At 41.3% G+C, this 23,759-nt stretch overlaps 1 protein-coding gene across 1 annotated transcript in view; it reads left to right on the forward strand.

Moving 5' to 3' along the window:
• Positions 1-569: 569 nt before the first annotated feature.
• Positions 570-23,759, forward strand: part of SGCZ (sarcoglycan zeta) — a 1,984,974-nt gene continuing 1,961,784 nt past the window's right edge. Inside the window, exon 1 of the mRNA XM_086963343.1 lies at positions 570-694. The gene's annotated coding sequence lies outside the window, so the exon portion shown is untranslated. The remainder of the gene's footprint in view (positions 695-23,759) is intronic.

The raw sequence follows: 23,759 nt of genomic DNA on the forward strand, positions 1-23,759 counted from the left end.
CTGCCACCCTCCCTGACTCTATGGGACATCAAATGCTCAAATTTAACAAGATCCAAATGGAATCAGTTCATATACATTTTATGTGCCCCACGACGATTTTTTAGTACAGGAAAGCTTGTGTTGTAGCAGAGAATCTCAGTGGTTTTGTGGATCATTAATTCCGATATGATACACACCAGTTTTGGAATAAACACGGTGCTAGAATGGTGACCCTCCTCCAGTGTATATCCATGCAAGTGTATGCGGCTGAACGTGCGGTACACGTTCGGTATGTTCATAAGTCATTTGATACGTCATTTGTAAAAGACAAGTGCATTTGCATTTCAGTAAACAAATAAAGATGTGTCAATTCTTTGCAGGTATGCTATTATGTGCAGTCAGCATCAAAAGCAGAAATAGAAAGGCAAAATGTTGATCTAGGGATATAGACTTTATAAAGCAGCTCTTCTAAACCAAAATGTCCATGGTATGGTTCCAAGTCAATCGTGGGAAATAATGTGCAGTCTTGGACACTGTACTGATTTCACCCTCATGATTTTTTTTTTTTACAATTCATGTGTTTTATTTATTCTCCTAGGTGGTGCTAACAATGTTTTACTGCGGAAACAATCTAGCCCACTTCACATGAGGACTCGGTCGCAATTGAAGGATTACAGAGAAGAGAGGTAGGAAAGAATGTTGGATGTCTCAGAAGGTATGAAGAAATTAAAAGTGCGTGAGAATGTATTAATCTGTGACTGTATGCATGCTGTTAAGCACGTACAAACACGAAATGCACAAATCCTTAGTACCATCAATACATGCTATAAATTACATCTAGATCATGTTGCTAGGACTGTCATGACAGATTCGTAATATACATTCCCTCTTTAATAGTGACCATTGGGTGTTGTTTGGACCAGAAATGAATAGCTAGTTTCTCCAATGTGTGAAACTTGGTTAAAAGTCAGTGGTTGTGATCTACGGACACATTCTTGCATTTCAACATGTTTTTTCAGAACCTTTCATGAGTTTTTACAGCACTGAGGATCGGTTTTTACCATGATTATTTTGGAAGTGTCAAAATAGTGCACTTATCGTAGATCATTTAGCAATTTTGCAATTGTAGAATTGACTAAGTGCAGTTGAAGCTCTAAGTAAAAAGAACGCTGGACTAGAAGTATTTTGTAGAATGTGAATCCGTATCAAAGCGTTCACATACACACACGTATGTTATTCGGTGAAAAAATCTCAGTTCAAACTTTTATAGTTTTTGCTCAAACGTGTAAAACTACTGGAATGTGTGGGTTATTCTCTGCAACTGATGCATCAAATTATCTATATGCTTCAAGAGCACTCCCACTTGACCTCTATTTTGTCAACAGCGGCTAGACAAAGCTCCCTGGGCAACCCTTTCCTATGTCAATACATCAAATACAACAATGTTTTGTTCATATACATGCTATTTTTTATTGGTAAGATTCATTTTTTCCCCATTTTTCGTTCAGAGAATAAAAATCATTTTCAAAGTACACAAACATGTTTTTTTGTTTTTTATACAATTTTTTGTTTTTGTTTAACCGTGATTCAATAGTTTGATAGTTCATAATAATGTGCATGATAAAACCTATTTGTACAAAAAAAAGTATACTGTGATCAACCTCACACCACAACTAACTCACATGACATCACAGCTTAACTTACCAAGCTCACACATTCATACCTTGCACATAACTTCGCCCAGTTTGAAAAGCATATACTGTTCAACTCATGGAAACGGAACCAAACATAAGTAACAGTGTTAGATAAACAGACAGCCGCTGACAGAACGACCAAGCCCTATGCCTGGAAAGGCCCCTTACACAACCACATTCTGGTTGAGATCGGTAAAACCGTATGTCTATGAGTCCCCTACTATTCTTCTATATAAAATTGATCTTTAATACAAGATCCTGAAGAAGGTGGCTGCAAATAATTTTTATCCACCAAAATATACGTCGACCTATTGGACCCCCAGGTGGCAATACAATCATAGACATTAAATGAAATATCTCATCCATGAGTTGAACAGTATATGCTTTTCAAACTGGGCAAAGTGTGTTTGTGAGGTATGAATGTGTGAGCTTGGTAAATTAACCTTGGTAATGTCATGTGAGTTAGTTGTGGTGTGAAGTTGATCATATTATAGTTTTTTTTGTACTAATAGGTTTTATCATGCAAAAATTATGAACTATTGAATTATTGAATCACGGTTAAACAAAAAAAAAGTTGTATAAAAAACATGTTTGTGTACTTTGAAAATGATTTTTATTCTCTAAATGAAAAATGGGAAAAGAATAATTTTACAAATAATAAATAGCATGTATATGAACAAAACATTGTTGTATTTGATGTATTGACATAGCAGAGGGTTGCCTAGGGAGCTTTGTCTAGCCGCTGTTGAAGAAATAAAGGTCAAATGGGAGTGCTCTTGAAGCATATAGATACTTTTCAGTTTTTTCCCCCCTCTCCCAGACCTACAATTCAGTTTTAGGGGATACCTTCTGTAAATTATACACTGATGCATCAAATGCCATAACGCATGCCACAAGCAATGCATTACTAATGGTTGTCTGCATTTTTCATTCACTCTTGGCAAAGTGGTGTATTGAGCAAAGGGGACAGCCTGAGTTATGTTGTTCGTTGTGCACCATAACTAGACAATTTCTGTGGTTTCGCTTATTCCACCAGAGCCATACCATGATATATTATTTAGTTTTCTTTAAATTGCTATATTATTTTTTTTGCTTCCAATCTGCCAATGGAGGCCAACCCCCAGCACACAGGGCCTAATCTTTGCTGATACTCAACGGTGATTGGCCAAAGGGCTTGGGCTACAGTCAGGTCATGCTCCCAACGCACTGCAAGCTTATAGGAGAGAAGTTTTTACTTTTTTGTGTTTGTGGTTTTCAAAGGATCAGATTTATTGAGGGTACTTTTTGCGATTTTCGGAGTTTGGAGTATTTTGTGTGTTTTATGCATTTTTCTTTTTTCTTGCTGTGATAAAGTCATCCTTTTTGCCCTGATCACCCCAATGTTTTGCTTGATACTCATGGTAACTGCCTCTGACTGTACCCTGGACTCTTCTTACCAGATCCAAGCCCGGTGCTCTGATTATTAGTAATATGGTAATTAGGTTTCATTACAAATGGTACTGAGAGCCTAGCTGAACGTCCCTAGTATATATTAGGGCATGCATGGATTTTGGAAGAATAGTTCTTTCAGGGACAAGAATATGCCTTACTTTGGAGGAAGTGGTCATACCCGAGGGCGGCACCCTGATTCCCATTGGTTAGGGGTGCCCTCCTGCTTGAAAACTAGGAACAGTGAATAAATATGGAAGAGTTGCCAAGCAAGTCATATCTACTGCATGAAACAACCAGGAGAAGGACTGCCCAACTGGAACCCCGATCTGCACTCAAACGATTGCGCTCTGAAGGGCTACCCCTGCTGCACAACCTGGTACCACAGCCCTAAGTACTTTGCCTAGATTCACGATAATTAGGAAGTGGACTCCCTGAAAGCTACAGGTTAACAGAGCCCACCTGCATTACCGCCACCAAGAAGAATCCCCATACTGGAGTGGGTCAGGTGGACATTAAATGATCTGGCCAGGTGCACTGTGGAAATTGTGTTCCAAAAATTCCAAGGACCATGTCAGAGTCTCTAGAGCTTTGGATTTGTGTTTTGTTTACTATGAACACACAAGGGGAACTTCCGAAATAAGTTCCTCAAGTTTGGGGAAATTTGGAGTAACTTTTGGAAAATGCTCTGTAATGTGACAAACCCGGAGTTGAGAGTCAAGTCAGGGATGTCGAACCGTTAATTGGCCTTTGTGAAAGTAACATTTGACCAAGGCCTTCTGCTTGGTGTATCTGACCAGGGCTCTATCATGGTTAGCCTCTAACTTTGACTTTGTCTCGGTCAGGTGCGACCAGATGTCCCAAGTTGGCGCTATTAGATTTTAAGCACTAGAAAGTTTGTTCTTTAAAAATCCATATCTCCTGTTCCCCACATTGGATCTTGTTGCTTCGTTGTCTATGAACAAATATAAACTAATTATAAAACTGATATGAATTGGTGTTGGGATTTTATTGTGTGTTGTGTCTTACTTATTTAGTGTATATGTGTTTTTAAATGCTTTACACATCTGTATCCTTAGTTAAGCCTGCCGGCACGTTTCCTGCTACCAAGGACTGAACAAATAAATAATTTATTGAGACTTTCACTGAAATGTGTTTGTGGCCTTATTACTAGTAGTAAGTCCCTACTGATGACTACCAATAAACCACTTTCCACCACTTACTGTAGAGGCAAATAGCCAATTTTAAACATATTTTTATTTATATTAGGTTTGGAAGTCTTTCTCCATCTACTTCACTCCCATTTTCTTTTTTTGTTCCCCACTGCAGACATGGGCATTACACTCCATGCAGTAGAAACAGAAACCCTCAGTGCAGGTTCACCTCCTCCGCCCGATAGCTGAGCAACTCCTGTGACACACTTGGGGAAGTTCCACTCTGCTTTACTTCTGCTGTGCTCCCACTGGTATCTCATGTACTCAATCTCATGCATAGACCTCAGGTGCCTTCATATGATGTTTGAAATGAGTACAGTCCATGATGTTTTTAACTGAGCTTTTGCTCACAGTGCTTACAGGTTACAGTCATGGTGTTTGATTTTTTTACCCTTAGATTGAGGAAAGAATTCCCAGATAATGGAGTCCTTTGATAGTCTCTCTTGCTCTTCTGTCTCCCCGATGTAGACCACCTCCAAATCAATGTTTGCCCCTGCTTCTGTTGGGGATGGTCCTACCATGTCTCCCTGGATCTTCTCTGAAATTTTTGTTTGGGGAGATTGAGCAATCTGTCCCTCTTCCAAGTACTCCTGCCTGTAGCTTTAGTTGCCATGATGGATCTGTCCTCTGTGTCAGGCAAATGTCAGGCATTCTTGCCTCCTAAGCACTCAGAAACTAAAAATGTCAATGAGTCCATGGTCATCGCAGGAATTTCAGCCTTAGCTGCATGGTATGTTATGTTATGCGATGTTCTGTTATATTGATTTCTAAAGCACTTTAATCAACCAAGATGGTATCCAGGCGCTTGAGCGTGTGTATATGTGTGGCCTCCAAGGTGCTTATACGAAAACCTAGGTCTTCAGGTTCATGTGGAACACAAGAAGTGAGGAGGAGGCTCCAGTGTGTTGAGGGAGGTTGTTCTATGTCTTAGATATGTTGCTAGGAGAATGAGCAAGTGCTGGGTCCGCAGTCTTGTGAGAGGGACAGTGGACTTGGTGCACGAAAAACAACTTTGATTTGAGTTTTACCAACCCCTCATTTTCAAATATGAAACCAGGGCACACAGAGTAGGTTTTTTATGTAGGCATAGTATAGTGTTTTAATTTTAAATGGCTCCTTTGCAAATTCCCTTTTTAACACAAGGATTTTTTGCTTAGGATCACCAGATTTATGGTACCTTTATTGAGAGTGAATCTCACTATCTGAGCTTCACTCCCAGTAATTTCAGGATAAAAAGGACTGTGTAGGATTACCAACAGTGTCTGCCTCTTATGATCAGGGTGCTGGGATGCAGCTAGGGTTAGTTTACAAAAGTGATGGATTGAATACTTGAATTAATTTCATCCACAGGTAACTACTCTTGCTGCATCCCAGTCCATCATTATTTTGCACACATCCCACCTCAGTTTGGACCCAGTTATACGCAAATAAGTCTTGACTCAGCTCCAAAGGGAACAGTCTAGTCCGAACAGCTAAGCCAGGTCCTCCCTGAACAGGAACACAAACAACCCAGGACCAGTTTCGTCCTTAACCCCTTCACTGCGGCAGCTATTCCGCCGCAGTGCTATGGGGGCGGGGGGCCGCACGGCGCACCCATGCTGGTGACGGAACCGCTCCGTCACCAGCCGCGGTTGCGCTGTGCTCATGACAGAGCGGTTCCGTCACGGCCCCGCCCGCTCAATGGAATGCTCAGCACAGGCGCGAAATCCGCGCCGCGCAGGCGTGCCGAGAGGGCCGTGACGGAACCGCTCCGTCATCAGCACAGCGCGACCGCGGCTGATGACGGAGTGGTTCCGTCACCAGCAGGGGAGGGGTTAATATAGCCTCATTAGCGTGGTATAGTTTGGTTCCAGTGATGCAGAATGTACGGGACCCACATCTGAGCATATACATCCCACTTAGGCGAACATACTAAAGTATACAATATATGATGGATGGAATGCTTGCAATAATCTCAGTCACTGGTAATTACTCGTGCTGCATTTCAATCAGTTGTTATTTTGCACACCATTCCACCTCAGTTTAGACCCAGCTATGTGAAAATCTGTCTTGACCCTGCTCCAATAGGAACAGTCCAGCCCAAAATGCCAAGTCCGATCCTCTCTGAACCGGAGTATAAGCAACCCAGGACCTGTTTTGCCCTTGTTACGGACTCATCAGCCAGGCGTAGCTTTGTCCCAGTGAAACAGTGTGCACGGTACTCATGTCTGGGCATAGCCGTCCCACTAGAGCAACATACTAGAGTATACAAAAAGTGATGGATGGAATGCTTGAAAAAGGGGCACTGGCCTGGTTACATGGGAAGACTCATGTGCGCATGTGTACAGGCTGCATTCATGAGACTGACTGGGTTGCCGATGCACTCCACATGGTACACAATGTTCAGTAACAATTGGAAAACGAACAGGAACACGGCTCGGGGGTCTGATTCCGCTACACGCCGCTCCGTTGCTGCACACAGCCTGGGCGTACTTTGAAGTTACTACTTGCAGGACACGCACGAGTGATTTCCCGCCTGAAAGAACAATACCCTGTTCTATTTTGGGCGACAGACACCTCTAAGAACGGCTTAAACTACAAGCCATAGGACCTCCGAGATTGAGGATTATAACTCACGATCTACCCATATTCGCACCCATCTGCATTTATACTCAGACCGAGTATTCGCACGGTCAAGGGCCCGGCTGGGTCGGAAGTATCACCAGCTGAGCGACCCTATTCTGACCGGGACACAGCCATCTAGCCCTGAGGAATCGCGAATGCGATGAAACACGTGTCGGCTGGCTGCATACTGTATTAAAGACTCCAAGATTTACCCCTCATGAGAGTTTTTTGAATACTTCTGTCATTTATTACTGTTCGTTTTCCAATTGTTACTGAACATTGTGTACCATGTGGAGTGCATCGGCAACCCAGTCTGTTAAATAAGGGGTAGTTTTCTCTACTCTATTGGAGTGGTTTTAGGTTTCTCCACTCGCTGAGCTTGCACCTAAATTTGAGTAATTCTGTACTGTGTGCTTACATACGGGCAGTGCACCTGGAGCACAACTGATCCAAAAACCTTCGGTATTTATGCATTCATGAGACTACCACTGTTTACAGTTTTGTAGAGCACACCCATTTGTACTTGTTCTATATTAGCCTCTTAACAGTTGTTGTAAGTTGCCAGTAACTCATTGTACAATTTATATAATTATCTGTACCCTAACGTGGTGGGACATATAAAGTCATAACTATAACAGGAAAACTAAGAATCTCATAATGCTTTGTTCCCATGTCATAAAGATTATGGATACTGGCAAAGTTGTCAGCTACTGCATTTTCAGGAAACCTGTAGTTGTGGGACATTAGAGGGACCAAAGGTGTATGCCATTTGAGGGCGGCAGTGCGCCTCTTTCACAGAAGATTTACGTATCATGTAACACAGTGGAGCACTCGGTTACTTTTCTATGTGGATGCTTGCAAACTGATACTGCAAAAAAGAGGACTTCTTATTAAAATTGTTCTATTGTTTCAGAAAAAAACGCCCCTGTTCATTGCTTTAGAAAACTGGATGTCCATGAGTCCCTCTGTAGGTTAGTTGCTAAAAACCTATGCAGAGTATAGACATACAGATTAGGGCTGGGCAAAGTAGTGCGCTTTTTATCAGGGGGGCTTTGTAATTTAAAGAGAACTATGGGCCTCATTTATGAGGCTGTGCGTCACTTTTACCCCGCTGGTGCGTCACTTTTTGTGACGCACCAGTGGCATAAAAAATGCGCCTTGTTGCGCCATATTTACAAAGTGACGCATCTAGGTAGATGCGTCACTTTGTAAACCCCTGCGCCACATTATACCTGCGCCAGGTATAATGTATGCAAGGGGGGCGTTTTTACGCAAGAAAGGGTCATGGAAGTGACGCAGTGAAATCTATAAGATTTCACTGTGCCATTTCTTGGCCACTAATGCGTCAAAATCTTACGCCTGTTTCATGGCAGGCGTAAGACTGACGCAGGCACTAACAACATGGGACTTGCCCATGTGAAAGTACACATTGCTGGATTTGCATCTCTTTTGTGACACACTCCAGAAATGCGTCACTTTTGCGCCTACAGATACGTCAGAAATACTGACGTATCTGTAACTCCTTGCGACATGATGCGTCATATTATAAATATGACGCATCAATCATGTCGCAAGGAGTACGCACCGAGAAGTGACGCATCGCTGCTTTCACGCAGCGATGCATAATTTCTCATAAATGAGGCCCCATGAGTTTTATGTGTGCTGCGGAAGGGTGAGTAAGGCTGCAGTAAAATCAGGACTCTCATGATGCTTTTCATTGTGATACAAATGATCCCGGGTGCCTTTACCTCATGGTGGCCCACTAACAAGCTTCAGTAAGTCACTCAGTGAAGGCAGGCCTCAATTTGTTCCAGAGTCCCCTCTAGACCTTCTACTCGAAACAACAATAGAGAAAGGTATGCACGAGGAAACAAGAAAATTACAAGTAGCCCAATAATCAAAATCTACTCTATTTCTTACTTATAATGACTATTATACCCAGTCCTAAATCAAATGTTTTGTGCACCTCAGAAGTTTAACATACATATTGATTTTTAAACACATGTATTAGGGAGGTGTTCTTTACTGGTTTGAGATTTCCAAAATAGATCACATTAAACTCTGGAGCCATAATGGTGGTGTTCATCTGCCTAAAAGCTGCCCCTGTTATTAAACTATCCACTTACGCTACAGTTGATTAACAAAGCAATGCTGTTCTGGTAACCATGTGCAAAGTTCACCACATTTCCTCTAAAACTGTATTTTTTTTGTAAACTGAAGTAATTGCACTTTGGGATTCCTCAAGAGTGTCAGTTTTTGAAGATGAACCATTGGCCTCAATAACAGAGCTATACAATAAAGCGAGTGAAAAAAATGTGGTTTGTCAAAGAAAAAGGTATCTTATTTTATAATTGTCATTTTTTCTGGTGGAACTTGGAAGTAATGGCGGTCATACTTCTTTCTGTATGGTGGTGGGTAATGAGCCATTCTCAATTTAGGCCAGAGAGTTTCTACCATTAAAAAGCAATTGTTATCTTATTTAGCTGATTGTTCGGAAAATGGAAAATATTAGGCACCTCAACCTATTCTTCTTCTGTGTTTCATCACGTCTTGCTATTCATGCGGTATTATTCAACCTTTTTCACCAGCAGTTCTTGTGTTAGACATCTCACATTTGCAATTACCGATGCAAATTGAACATATTTACTATCTGCTTGAGCTCAGCCACCTCATTTCTAATAGAATTTAAGACTGCAAACTGAGCAGAAAATGAGTTTCTTTCGAAAGATAATTGTGCAGAAGTCGACCTTTCAATTTTATCCACATTTTTAATCATAGATCATTTCCCACTTCTATCTAAAATGAGTTTTTGACAAAAAGCGTGTCTTTGGAATGATATATGCACTGCCATTCTAAATGCTACCAGAGCGCTTACTCAAGGACACGACCTCGTGTAGACCCCTTGTTACCCCTTCCTGCTTCACAATAAATCACTCGATTTTTTTGTAATAGGTCAATTAGAATATAATAGCATATTGACTATCATAGGCTCGTTTCCCAAGGTAAAATATTTTTTGCTGTTTCGAGTAACGTCTGATGAACCTAGACCTTATGGGGTGTGTCCAACCTGCTGGTTTTTATCTCATTCCACAATCACTGTGTGCCAATCTAGTTCCTATATTTTCATTCATACTGAGGTCACACTGGTTGTTTCACACTCACGCCGCAGTCAATGTACCCCCTTCTACCAACATTAGATGGCACAAAATTAGAAGCAATGTAGCCATTTCAATTCGGATGAAGTTGAACAACTGGCTCTACAGAGTTCAGGATGGGATATACCAATAAAGGAACTATCTCTGGTCTAGCACATTTCCCGCGTCCATCCATTTCTAGACTCCTTTCTCACTACAATGAAAGATTCTGATGGTCATACTCGTAAAAACAATATGCATGCCAAAATATGAAATTTTAAACTACTTGTGATATCAGGAACAATCGTTTAGTTTTTCAATCAGTAGTTTTCTTTCCGATTTTACCCAACTATGCCTTTTGCTGTATCTCCTAAATCTACCATCTGTGTTCGCTTTCCACTTACAGATGTTCCAAGGAATCCTTCATCTGAGGTAGAATATACTCATTAATTTACGTTTTGTATGGATGTATGTGGTGCTTTGCACAGTGAATGGTCACCACTAAAGTATAGCCCTAGTGTATAGGAGAACTATTTATAACTTGAATTGAGAATGTATTTCTTACAGAGGAAATTAATGGACTTTATAGGTTTTGGGTATTGAAAGTGGTTAATGATTGGGAGTTGGAGGATGTTCATAATACAGGTCGCTTACTCAGATTATTCACTATACCTATTGTCTTGCATTATTTACATGGTAGCTTATAGTATCAAACACCTGTGCCCGTAAGACAGAAATTCCCATGGGCTCGGCAAGCACTTTGGTTTTCCATACGAGGCTGCAGAAGCTTGTGTGGCCTCTTCCATAATACATATAGCTCTAGAGGGCGTTCCCTCATTTGCGTGGCCCCATGCAAATGAAGGAACCGCTTGATTGCTGCATCCGAGTCATAATATGAATTCAGCCGCACAGGTAAACAAGCTGTAAGGAGGAGCACTGACATACCCCACAAAAAGGTGGTGCACTGTCAGTGTGCCCCCTGATGGCAGCCCTCTGGAGGGGATCAAGGGGGTCCTATGGAACCCCGACATCCCCTTGCAGGAGGATGCAGTCACCCACTGCACCCATCAGCAAGGGGATCTCTCTACCCTCTTTAAAGTGCAGGGAGGTGTCACCTGGACAGTGATACACAGAGCGCCTATGAAGCAGCTGCTCCATATTTCACTTGAATGAAATACACTTGGGGCAACACAAGTTTGTGGTTGCCCTGAGGGCAGCACATTCAACCTGATAGGGCACACTTTCCCTGTTTGCGCCCAACGCGCCTGTTTGAATGTAATAAGCCTCAGATATGTAAAATTGAAGGTGCCCAGTTTTAGTTTTCTTTTGTTTTTAACAACCTACTCGATAATATTCATCCATTCCTGTGAGGAATATGAAAAACTGGTTTACTCTTTTTCAATGTGGAATTGGATTTGGGATAGGAACATAAGGTAGAGATGTGTATCCTCTGTAATAGGTGAAGCAGCAGAGTGTTCAAAGCACAGATATAACATCAGCATTTTAATGTAGAAATAAAAAAATATACCTTTACAACACAACATGAAACATTTATTAACCCTGTACCTAAAGTGCGTTGTGGTGTGAATGTTCTATGAGATTGAGTTTCTTTCAAAATAAGCTTGACTTTGAGGTAAGGTAGGTTGCATTTTTTTGGGTCTGTGATAGAAAGCTTATTGCATAAGCCAAAGTTGATGAATAGAAAAAAAGCCTTTTCCATTACCAATCTGGAGCACGAAGAGCAACACAAGCATCCAGTGTTGAACGATTTAACACCTTATTCCCTCCCTAAACTAAATACTACAGCACAAAAAGGTACAGTAGCTCAAGGGGCTTATTCTCCTAGTTGGGAATTAAAGTCAGAGCCCTATCTGTGTGTAAGGAATACTTCAGAATGTTCGGGAGACCACTCTTTTGGAAGATGAAGCCTCACATACAGTTTATGTAATGCTTTCGCATTGGCAACTTTCCCCCCATGGTAGGAGAGGGCCAGCGGGGTGAAATCAACTTCCTGATGGACTAATTAAAGAAGGGAGTTCTCAGATAAAGAATCTACTGGACTAATGGCAAGATTTAAATATCTTGTGGAGTACACAAGAGAACGAGAAAAGAATGGAATTCAGGAATAAAAACTTAACAGAAAGAAAAGGCCATGTCTAATTCAGTGAAAGACTTCAAAATCTTGTCATGGAATGTAAATGGGCTCAGAACACCGAGTAGACGGAGGAGAATCTTTGAATATTTAAGATTAGTGGATAGTGAAGTCATCATTCTGCAAGAGACCCATCTCTTAAGCCAAGAATGGGTACATATAATAAAGTCACTGAACTGGATAGATTCTTACGTCTGTACAAACCAAAATTGCAATATAAAGGGAGTTGCAATACTCTTTAAAAAAACACTTAATGCAAGAATTATACAGAAAACAGTAGACAGCAAAGGCAGATGGGCTGTAGCAAGAGTGAAGATATATGGAAATAACCTAATAATAGCGGGATACTACGGTCCAAATATTGATGACTCAAACCCTCTACAAAACTTATACTCAGAGCTATTAACAACATCCGACCCAATTCTGCTCGGGGGCGATTTTAACATTATGATAGATCCTAAATTAGATAGAGCCCCTCCAGGAAGGCAATCAAATTTACCAAAAATGAGAGAATGGCTTAATATTTATAAAAGAGACTTAGAACTGATCGATATGTGGAGAGAGAAAGGGAAAAAGGAGCACCCATTTACCCTACATAACAAAAAATTAGGACACAAGTCCAGAATTGACTATTTTCTGATCAGCAAAGACTTTCATAGAAGCATCAAAACTCTGGAGCATTTGCCCGAACATTTGTCTGACCACTCAGCGGTTCAAATAACAGTGCACTTTGAAATAAAGAAATCTCAATTTAGATGGACAATAGATCGCACTCTCTTTCTGGACCCAAAAATAAGGGAAGATCTGAACATAACCTCAGCAAACTTTTTTGAGGATAATAAAGTAGGTACCTCAGAGCAAATTACCTGGGATGCCTACAAAGCAACCATCAGAGGCAAACTTATAAGCCTGGGGGCCCACAGAGCAAAAATTACCAAGCAAGAGATTAAAGAAAAGGAAGAGAGTATAAGTCAATTAGACGTACGAATCAACATAGAACCGAATCCCGAAACAAGAAACACATTGGAAAAGGAAAGAAAAGATTTAAGAGGGAAGCTAGCAGATTACCTCGAAGACAGAGTTAGAACTAAATGGGAAGCTAGTAAACTTGCCACCCACGAGTACGGTGAGGGATGCGGAAAATTACTGGCCTGGAAAACTAAAACGGAACAGACTAGAAACAAAATAGACAAAATACAATTAAGCAATCAGCCTGGGACATCGTCGGAAGAGTCAGAAATCAAGCAGGAATTTGAAAAAATTTTCTCAAATCTATATATGGAAGATTCCTCCTCTACTCCAGAGCAATTAGAAGAATATCTGGATTCTCTAAATTTGCCGAGATTATCAGACCTGGAAAAAGAAGAACTAAACGCAGAAATTACAATGGAAGAAGTAAAATCAGTCCTGAAATCTTTGAAAAAAGGGAAAGCTGCTGGGCCTGACGCTCTTCCAAATGAACTATACTCAGCATTAAAAGAAACTATAACCCCCCCTCTAACAAGTTTACTAAACAAAATATATAGGGATAAAGAAAAAACCCCGGATACCTGGCATGATGCCATTATAAGTCTTATTCTAAAACCAGGAAAAAACCCCACAGCCTGTGAGTCTTATAGACCCATATCCCTACTAAACTGTGATTATAAAATTTTCACAAAAATAATAGCAGACAGATTAGCTCGGGTAATGCCAAACTTGATACATCCAGACCAAAAGGGCTTTATAAAAGAGAGGCAAATATTTAACCTAACCCACGAACTTTTTGCAGCAGTTGACTTAGCTACCAGTGAAAAAATACCCCTCACAATAATAACTTTTGACGCTGCTAAAGCGTTCGATCGAGTTAACTGGTCTTTTCTAAACAGACTTATCAATAAATATAATCTGGGTCAAAACTTTAGTCAACTAATATCTGAGACTTATAGAACCCCGAGAGCAAAAATCCTAGTTAATGGGAATCTAACTAATAATTTTATAATTCAAAGAGGAACAAGACAAGGGTGTCCTTTGTCTCCCTTGCTCTTTAATCTATATATTGAACCTTTGGCAGCCACATTAAGAAACAACGAATCAATAATCCCTTTTAAACATCAGGATTGGATCAAAAAAGTGGCCTTATATGCGGACGATTTAATGATTTTTACAGGGAATTATCAAAACTCCTCCTCAGCAATAAACAAGGTAATTTCAGAGTTTGGGAAGGTATCTGGATATTTAATAAATGAATCAAAAACTGAATCAATGAGCTGGAATACACAACAAAATAACCAATACACAAAGGATAAACTAAAATACTTGGGTATAATTTTAGTAAAAGATCTCGAAAAAATCCCCGAAATAAATTTGAGTAAGATCTCGTTAGAAATGAAAAAGCTTCTGAAGGTATGGGATAAGCTACCTTTAAACATGATAGGAAGATCTAATTTGGTGAAAATGTCGATCCTTCCTAAATTTACCTACCTTTTTAATGTCATACCATTGGAGTTTAAAAATAACCAGTTGAAAAAAATACAAGGAGATATAACGACTTTCATATGGGCGTCAAAAGGCTCAAGGATTGCCTGGAACAAAATGAGAAGAAGGAAACTACAAGGTGGAATAGCCAGTCCAGATATTATGGAATACTATAGAGCTTTTCAATTTAAGAATGTAAGATCATTGGTGAACAGCTATGTTTTTTACCCTCAATATCTCCAAATACTAACAAATAAAGTTGACCATTTCCTGTTTAAATTTGGACATCCCAAATTCTTTAAAAAAATAAAATTAAAGATACTAAAAAATATGGCAAAACTCTGGTATCAAGTAAGAAGCGCATTAAACATTCCTTACTATAGTTATGCTGCCCCTATATGGGACTCACCAGGCACACCTGAATGCCTAAAAGACGCCCTAGCAACTCCTCTAAGAACGGCAGGAATCAACAAATGGGGACAACTGATGACAGAGAACTCAATAGTATCATGGGAACAACTTACAGAAACCACTAAAGGGACCCTTTCAAAATTTAAATATTATCAACTTACAAGCTGGGCAAGCTCCCTGTTGGAGAAAAAAACGGGAAATGTAGAAATAGAGAAAGAGATCATGAAGACCTCCCCAATAAAAAAGGAAATCTCTATATGGTACTGGGCTATAATCACGCCAAGAGATGATGACGTTTCATTATCGGAATCGACTTGGAGTAAAAGCATCATAGACTCAGACCTCGATAGCTTATGGAAGAAATCATGTGAAAAATGTTGGAATATCATTAAACCAGCACGTTTAAAGCGAAACCACTTATTCACACTGCATAGGGCATATTGGACACCAAATAAACTGTCAAAATTCAAAGGAGCAAGTATAAAATCCTGCCCCAAGTGTGGACTAGAGAAGGCGGACGACATACATATGTTTCACAGATGTCCACGACTAGAACCCTTCTGGCAGGAAGTAGGTAACACGATATGTCGGACATTGGGAACAAACCTAAATGTAAGTACAACATTAATTATTTTTGGGATATGCACTGAGCTAAATGTAAGTAACGAGAGGTTAACCAAAAAACAAGAAAATTTATTATTTGTCTTGATACTTCTTGCCAGAAGAGAGATTTGTCTGAACTGGATAAAGCCAACGCCTCCGCTGCATGGAGATTGGCTTAATTCCATTATTACCATTAACAAATTAGATAGAAAGGGGAAACTCTCCAAAAAATTTAACTTTTGGGAAATTTGGGAAAACTACTATACTAATTAATATACAAGAGAAATTTGATTAAAACAACTCGTCCGATGATTAAAGCGGTGACAATAATTCAGATGGGAATAATTTCCATCGAGTAGCCAAAAAAGGCTAGCTCTCCTTCCTTGCCGCCATGAATTATTGAATATGGTAAAGGATACAGGAGGACTATAACATGACAGTTCCACCAAAGGGGTACTCTATGTGGCCGGAAAATATGAGAAAAGAGTGAAGGAATAAAAGTGGAAGTCTTAAAGTTCTCTATTGTAATCCGTATACATTCATTCGCAAAATGAGGATATAAAAAAAAAAAAAAAAAAAGAAAAAAAAAAAAAAAAAAAGATTTAAATATAACAAAAATACCTTGGAGTACCCAGGAATATCACCTTTAATATTGGGGATCTCATGTACATCAAAAAACATCAATGAGATGGCAGATGAGAGCAATGGCTCAAACCATCTCCCTAAGCCAACATGTTTCTGCCCCTAAAATTAAGCCTATATAGGTTATATAGGGACAAGGATCCCTAGTTGAATGGCCTACTTGCCAAAAGCAAAATTTGAAGAAACCAAAAATCCAGGTGAATCCTGCAGGATAAAAGTATGCTACACCCTAATTTAGGGGGGTACCAGCTCCTGATCTTGAAGGGAACAATATCCTCTTTAGTCGCACATTCATCAAGAGGGCTATATAAGCTAAATTATAGGAGCAGAAACATGTTGACTAAGGAGATGGTTTGTAAGATTGCTTGGATTTGCCATCTCATTGATGTTTTTAGGTATATCCAAGGTCCCCAATATTAAAAGTATTACACATGGGTACCCCAAGATATTTTTATTTTATCGAATCCCCCATTTGTCCGGTAGATTGATTATCTAAGAACTCCCTCTTTCGTTCTAGTCCATCAGGAGGTTGAGTCCGCCCTGGTGGCACTCTTCTACCAGGGTGGGGAGAGGTTGCCAACGTTAAGCATGACACAAACTGTGTGTGAGACCTCCTCTTCCAAAAGATTGGTCTTCCCACTCATTCTGACAGTATTCCTGTGACACTTGGTATTTCATTCCTAATCAGGAGAACACAATACACAATAACAATCCAACACCTATTAATAAAAATAGGTTACATTTGTATTAACAAATAGAGACCAAAACAACAAACATCCAATGTAGTGAACCAGAGATATGAATTTTTAAATAATAAAAGTAAAACTAGTGATTAGAAACAACCAGAGCTCAAAGGGTTAAAAAAAGGTTGTGCTGCGCTGGGACAAACTCACAAGTTCTTTACACTTACTTCCCATAGTGTTTCTTGATGTGGGATGTGGTCTACAGCACCAGCCAAGGGTTCAGATGCTCTGGTTTGCCTCTTGGGGTCTGGGATTAAAATTCCCATAATGCACCTGATCAACTGCGGGAGTTTTGTTTTTACAAAAGTTGCACCAAACATCTCCAAACTTCTGGATCTTCTTTCAAAAGGTCTCCTTGAGGGTTCAAAGTGTCCTCAATACCAATCCAAAGGTCTAGAATCTCTGAGATATTATTTGGGATGTTGGGACTAAAATTCCCACAATGCACCTGGCCAAATCCTTAAAAGTCTACTGCATGCACTCCGAGATGGAGAATTCTTGGTTGTGATGATGCAGGTGAGCTTGGTTAACCTGTCGCTTGCAGGGACTCCATTCCTTAATACATCTTGAATCAAGGCAAAGCCGAAAGGGCTGTAGTTCCAAGTGTGCAGAAGGTGCAGTCCTTCAGAGTGCAAACCTTTAGGGTGCAGTCCAGGGTTCCAGCAGGGCAGTCCATCTTTTCAGTTTCAGGCAGCAGATCTGAAGAGATATGTGACTCTCCCATATTTATTCACAGTTTCTGGGCATCAAGCAGGGGGGCACCCCTGACCAATGGGATGCAGGGTGCCAACCAGGTCTATGACCACTTCCTCCAAAGTGTGGCATATTATTGTCCCAGAATGCACTATTCTTTCAAAATTCAACATAGAGAAAATCTTCTTTGGGTTTGGATCTGACTAAGCCAAACCACTGGTGTGGCTAAAGTTCTCTTACACATCCCTTCCAAAATCCTGACTAATCAAATTACTGAGGCTGCTGTGTGACTGGGGGTGCAAGAGTTTGAGTCTAGCCTGTGCTGGCCCCAACGTTTCATTCTCCCTTTGCAGACCAGTTTGGCACCCCCAATCTAAGGTAAGCCTTTTGGCTTTGGCATCTAAAGTTCTCCATCCACAGGAAACCCATTGTCTACTATGACAGTACATTTCACACCTCTTCAAGCAGCAAGCAAGTCTGGCCCAGGCTGGGAAAGACTGGCCAATCAAGAAAAGGCAGCTGGAGAGCTGGATTTTGGCTCACAGGAGAGGAAGTTTAATAACTTATTTTCTATAATAGTTATTACAAATATAACAGTGACAACTATCAATTAGATATCTTAAAATATATATATTTTCAATATTTATATTTGAATTAAATATCTCAATGCTAGGCTATGGAGCCACTCACTTCAATGGGGAAAACACAATTGGCAGTTTTTCCCTCAACATGGCTTATAAAACATATTCTATATTGACTCTGCTTATAGTTACAAGGCACCCAACCCCTGTGCACCTAAGGGAGACCCCAGGGGAGACTTATATGTCAAAATATGGTAGTTTGAGACTTTGGAATTACCTTCAATTACAAAGTTGAATTGGCACATAAGGATTTGTTTTTATTTAACCACATGCGCGCTAGCGGAATTCAGCTCCTACGCTGAGATTTTCAAAAGCGCATGTTACGTGACGAGCTGGGCTCGTCATCAGCGTGCGAGGAGGCTACGCCATGACGAGCCCAGCTCGTCATCAGCGTGGAAGGGGTTAACAGCAGCCTGCATGGCAGGGCTGGCTTTTAAAATGACAGCAGACAACACAGTGCACACTCTTGTGCAGCAAATCTACTGGGCCTCTAAACCTCTATGTCCTATTATATACTAGGGACTTATAGGGGTCTATCATTGTCAATTATAATAATACAGAACCATTGAACTTTTAATCAGAGCACAGGCCCTGAGTTAGCAGAGTCCAGGACATAATCAGTAGTTGTCTGGAAGGTTGGCCAAAGTTCAGGCTGTGTTTTATGTAGATAAGTCCGAGGTTGTGCAGGCCCTTGTATGCATGGGTCAGTAGCTTGAACTGGGATGCCACTACTGAATTAGAAGCTAGTGGAGTTCCTTGAGGTGGGAGGAGATGTGGTTCTGCTGCGGGAGGTCAAGGACAAGTATGGCAATGGTGTTCTGAGTGGTCTGTAGTCTCTGGAGGAGGTGTGTGGCGATCCCCGAGTAGAATGTATTGCCGTAATCAAGTCTGCTGGTGATGAGGGCTTGAGTGATGGTGCATCTCGTGTTTTGTGGAGCCAAGTGATGATCTCTCGTAGCTTCTGGAGAATGAAAAATCAGGCAGTGGAGACTGCGCTCATCTGGAACTTCATGGTAAGCTTGCTGTCAACAATGATACTGTGGTGTCTGGCAAAGTCCGATAGCAAGAGTGCTGATCCTAGTTCAGTGGGCCACCATGAAGCTTTCCAGGGTGACTTGTTATTGCCAGAGATCAGCACATCAGTTTTGTTCATGTTAAGCTTCAGACAGTTGCTTCTCATCCAGTCGGCAACACTCGTCATGCATCTGTGGAAGATGGTCCTGGTGGGATCTTTGGAGAGAGAGAGAGAGAGGATGAGTTGAATGTCTCCTGCATATGATATGATGTTGAGACCATGGGATCTAATTTGCTCTCCAGGGGTGTCATGAAGTGTTGCAGAGGGTGGGTCTGAGGGACAAGCCCTGAGGGACACAGTCAATGTTTTTTCTTTGGGCTCAGAGGTAAATGGGGATAGTTAGACTTGCTGTGTTCTTCCAGTGAGGAATGAAGTAATCCATCTCAGGGGTGGGGAATTCCTATCTCCCGACGCCCGAGACATCTAGATTTCTTAGGAGGGCAAGAGGTTTTAATTTGTATTTTGTCCAAAGGACAAGTAGACAGTTTTATGGTAATTCGATACACAGCTGTTCAACCCTGTAGGTCACAGCCAGTTAATTACTTGCTCCGAGCAGTTTATTGGCAGTGAAAGGGTGAATGCAAAAGCTGGGGCCTGCACTTTAATTTCCCCAGAACAGAACAACAAAATGATAAACAGAGCTCAAAGTTGGAGCCAGCTCGATAAGCTCATGTGGCTTACAGGCCCTCCCCTTGTCCTTTTATTTTCTTCAAGCATGAGACAAACATCGAGTTTCTGCAGCTCCAGTACACTCGAAACAATGGCATGTAAAAGGCTGCCTTATCTGCCTCTTGCTTTGACTTTAACTGTATGACCCCTGCCTTGTATTCTCTGCTCCACTCCTGGGCCTCCTCTTCAACTCACTTTGCTTTCCCTTCTCATGCACCCCGTCCTTTGCACCTAGCCTTTCCTGTACACCTTATGTTACACCCGATGCCTGAACCTGCTAACCCCACCCTGCCACCCTCCGCTGCCCTCTCTGACATCCCTGACCTGCTCCCCTTGGCCTCTCATATATTAGGTCATCAAGGGCTTAGATTAAAACTCATTAGTTTCCCCATGGGCTTTCATGCAGACCTGAGCCCACCCCCAATTCTGTCCTTGCACTAGGCCTCTAATCTCACTTTGTGCTTGCACCAGGGACATTGTGAACACATCGCTGTAGAAACTACAGCAGCAGTGGAGTTTTTGATGGGCCTCTTCAGTCTGCAGGTCCGCAGACAAATGCCCATAATGGACTTGATTGGGTTGGTGGATGAATAGAGGCATGGATGAATGAGTGAAAGAGGTGGATGGATAGATGCATGGATGAATACGTGAAAGGGTGGATGTATAAATGCATGGATGAATACGTGCAAGAGTGGATGATAGATGCATACATTAATGAGTGAAAGGGTGAATGGATAGATGCATGGATGAATGAGTGAAAGGATGGATGGATGGATGAGTGGAGTGTAAGGGTGAATGTTTAGATTCATAAATGAATAAATGAGTGAAAGGGTGGATGGATAGGTGCATGGGTGAATGAGTGGATGGCTAGGTGTATGTATGAATAAGTGAAACGGTGGATGAATAGATGCATGGATGAATACGTGCAAGAGTGGATGTTAGATGCATACATTAATGGGGGAATGGATGGATGCATGGATAAATGAGTGAAACGCTGGATGGATAGATGGATGAATGAATGAGTGGAGTGAAAGGGTGAATGGCTAGATGCATGGATGAATGAGTGGATGGATGTAAGGATGGCTGTGTGAAAGAATGTGAGGATAAGTGCAAGGGTGAGTGCAGGGATGGGTGAGTGGATGTATAGGTTGAAAGTGGATTGATGACTGAAAGGATGGACTGCTTATTGAAAGGGTGGATTAATGGGTGAGAGAGTAGATGATTAGATGGCTGACTGGGTGGTGGGTGGATGTATGGGTGGATGGATGGATGGGTGGATGGATGGGTGGGTGGGTGGACAGTTGAGTGAAAGGATTAGTGAAAGGGTGGATGGATATATGAGCAAAATGGAAGATGGATGGGTGAAAGGGTTCATGGATGAGCGAAAGCATAAATGGATGAAGTGAAAGGGTAGGTGGATAGATGAGTGAAAAGGAGAATGGATGGATGGATGAGTGATAGGATGGATGGAGGGATGAGTGAAAGGGTGGATGAATAGGAGTGAAAAGGAGGATGTGTGGGGTGGATGGATGGATGAGCAAAAGGATGGATGAGTGAAAGGAAGGCAGGATGGATCAGTTGGATCAATAGGTTTGGAAATGGCGGGATAGGCTTCAGCAGCTACAGTAGAGGTGAAGCTCTTGATGGGCCTCTTCTGTCTGCAGCTCGGCAAACAAAGTCTTGTAATTAATTTGAAAGGATGAATGGATGTGTGGGTAAAAGGATGAGTGAGTAGAAGTGTGGCTGGCTAGATGTACGGATGGATAAATGAGTGGCCGGGATGGTTGAGTGACGGGGATGGTGGATGGACAAAGGATGTTATAATGAAGGAAAGGGTGAATGAGTAGATGGGTTACAGGGTGTAAGGATTAGAGAGCGAAAGGATGGATGAGTGTAAAGGATAAATGGATGAATGAATGGAAGGATGGATTGATGGATGGGTCAAAGGGTGGGTGGAAGGATTAGTGAAAGGGGGGTGGGTAGATGGAGTGAATGGAAGGGTGTATAGATGGAGTGAAAGGGAGGGTGTATGGATGAGCGAAAGGATGGATGGTTGAAATGGATAGGTTTAAAGATGGATGGGTAGGTTTAGATATGGATGAGTGGATGGACTGATGGATGAACAGATGGACGAACAGATTGGTGAAAGGCTAATGAATAAAAGAATGAATGATTGCCAATGTAAAGGTGAAATGTTAGATATCAGTGGGTGAAAGGATGAATGGATAGATGCTTAGATGGAAGAGACAAGTGAGATAATCTGGAGAGGATTCCAATGACATTTTTTCGCTTGCTTGGTGTCATAAGAACTTTGAATCAACATGGGGGGTATTTAAATGTTCTGGTTACTCACTTGGCCTACTCTATGCTCCTTTCTGTACCTTGGGATTATCAGGTAGGCGTGGTGCTGTTTGCCAGCGCGTTCTTACTAGACAGCTAGTATTTGGTCTCAAAGGCCACATTGCCATAGAAATTCTTGGCACTGAAAAAAACTACATTGTAAAAGAGCAGAATGTGGTCACACACAATGAAGCCAGTTTACAGATAGGAAGAGATAGCATTTTAATAAAAACAAAAGGTCCTGTTTAACTCCAATTTAATTAGGGGCTCAAATGTTAAAGACACGAAAGTGCACCCATGAAATATGTCTTTGTATTAATGCAGATTTACGTTTTTCATTAATTCACATGCATTTCCTTAAGTAGGCCAGGAAACCGTAGTCCTAGAAAATATTTGTGAATTGCATTTTAGCATGAGCTAATATGAATATGCCCCAGTGGAAACCTGTTGAGTGTTTACAAGTTCACTTTTTCTCCAACCACATTTTTCCCAGCCCTCGAAGAAACTTTATTTCTGCCGTTGTCAGAGGTAAATTTCCGTCCTTTCAGTATGGGAAAAGATTAGAGAAGAGCTGGTGAAAACCTCCAAAATTCAAATCCTTCTATAGTATTAGCCTGACATAACCAGAGAGGCTATTATCAGAGCTCTTCTATAAAGAGATAGCAGCCATTATTTGACAGCGTACTACATGGCACCAAAGGGACAAGTGGATTTAGTTACAGGACAAGTAGATTTATGAAGCTACTTGTCCCATGGACAAGTACATTTTTAATTAAATTCCACACCCCTGCCATCTATTAGTGTCCCCTTTGATGCCATTTTTGTGTAGCCTGGCGATCAGCATGCGGTCGGATATGGTGTCCAATGCTGCTAAGAGGTTCATGAAGTTCAGGGTAGCCATCTCTCCTTGGTATAGAAGGGTCCGGATGTCATCGGCGGCAGCAATCAGTGCGGTCTCAATGCTGTGATTACTGAGGAATCCAGACTAGGAGGAGTCAAGAAGGTGGTTCTGATCAAGATTTATAGTGAGTTGATTGTTGATGGCTTTTTCCAGGACCTTGGCTAGAAAACAATGTAGGCAGATGGGTCGGTAGGTCTTGAGTTTGCTGGGGAAAGTTGACAGCCTCTTGAGCAGGAGTTTTACCTCAGCATGTTTCCAGTCTTCCAGGAAGGTGGCCATGGTTATCGAGGTGTTGTGCAGAGAAACAAGTTTGTGGCTTATTCTATTGCTTCCATGGTTGAAGATGTAGTATGGGCAAGGATTTCTGGGGGAGGGGATG

The sequence above is a fragment of the Lissotriton vulgaris genome, chromosome 3_1 (genome assembly GCF_964263255.1).
Source record: "Lissotriton vulgaris chromosome 3_1, aLisVul1.2, whole genome shotgun sequence".
Taxonomy (NCBI): Eukaryota; Metazoa; Chordata; class Amphibia; order Caudata; family Salamandridae; genus Lissotriton; species Lissotriton vulgaris.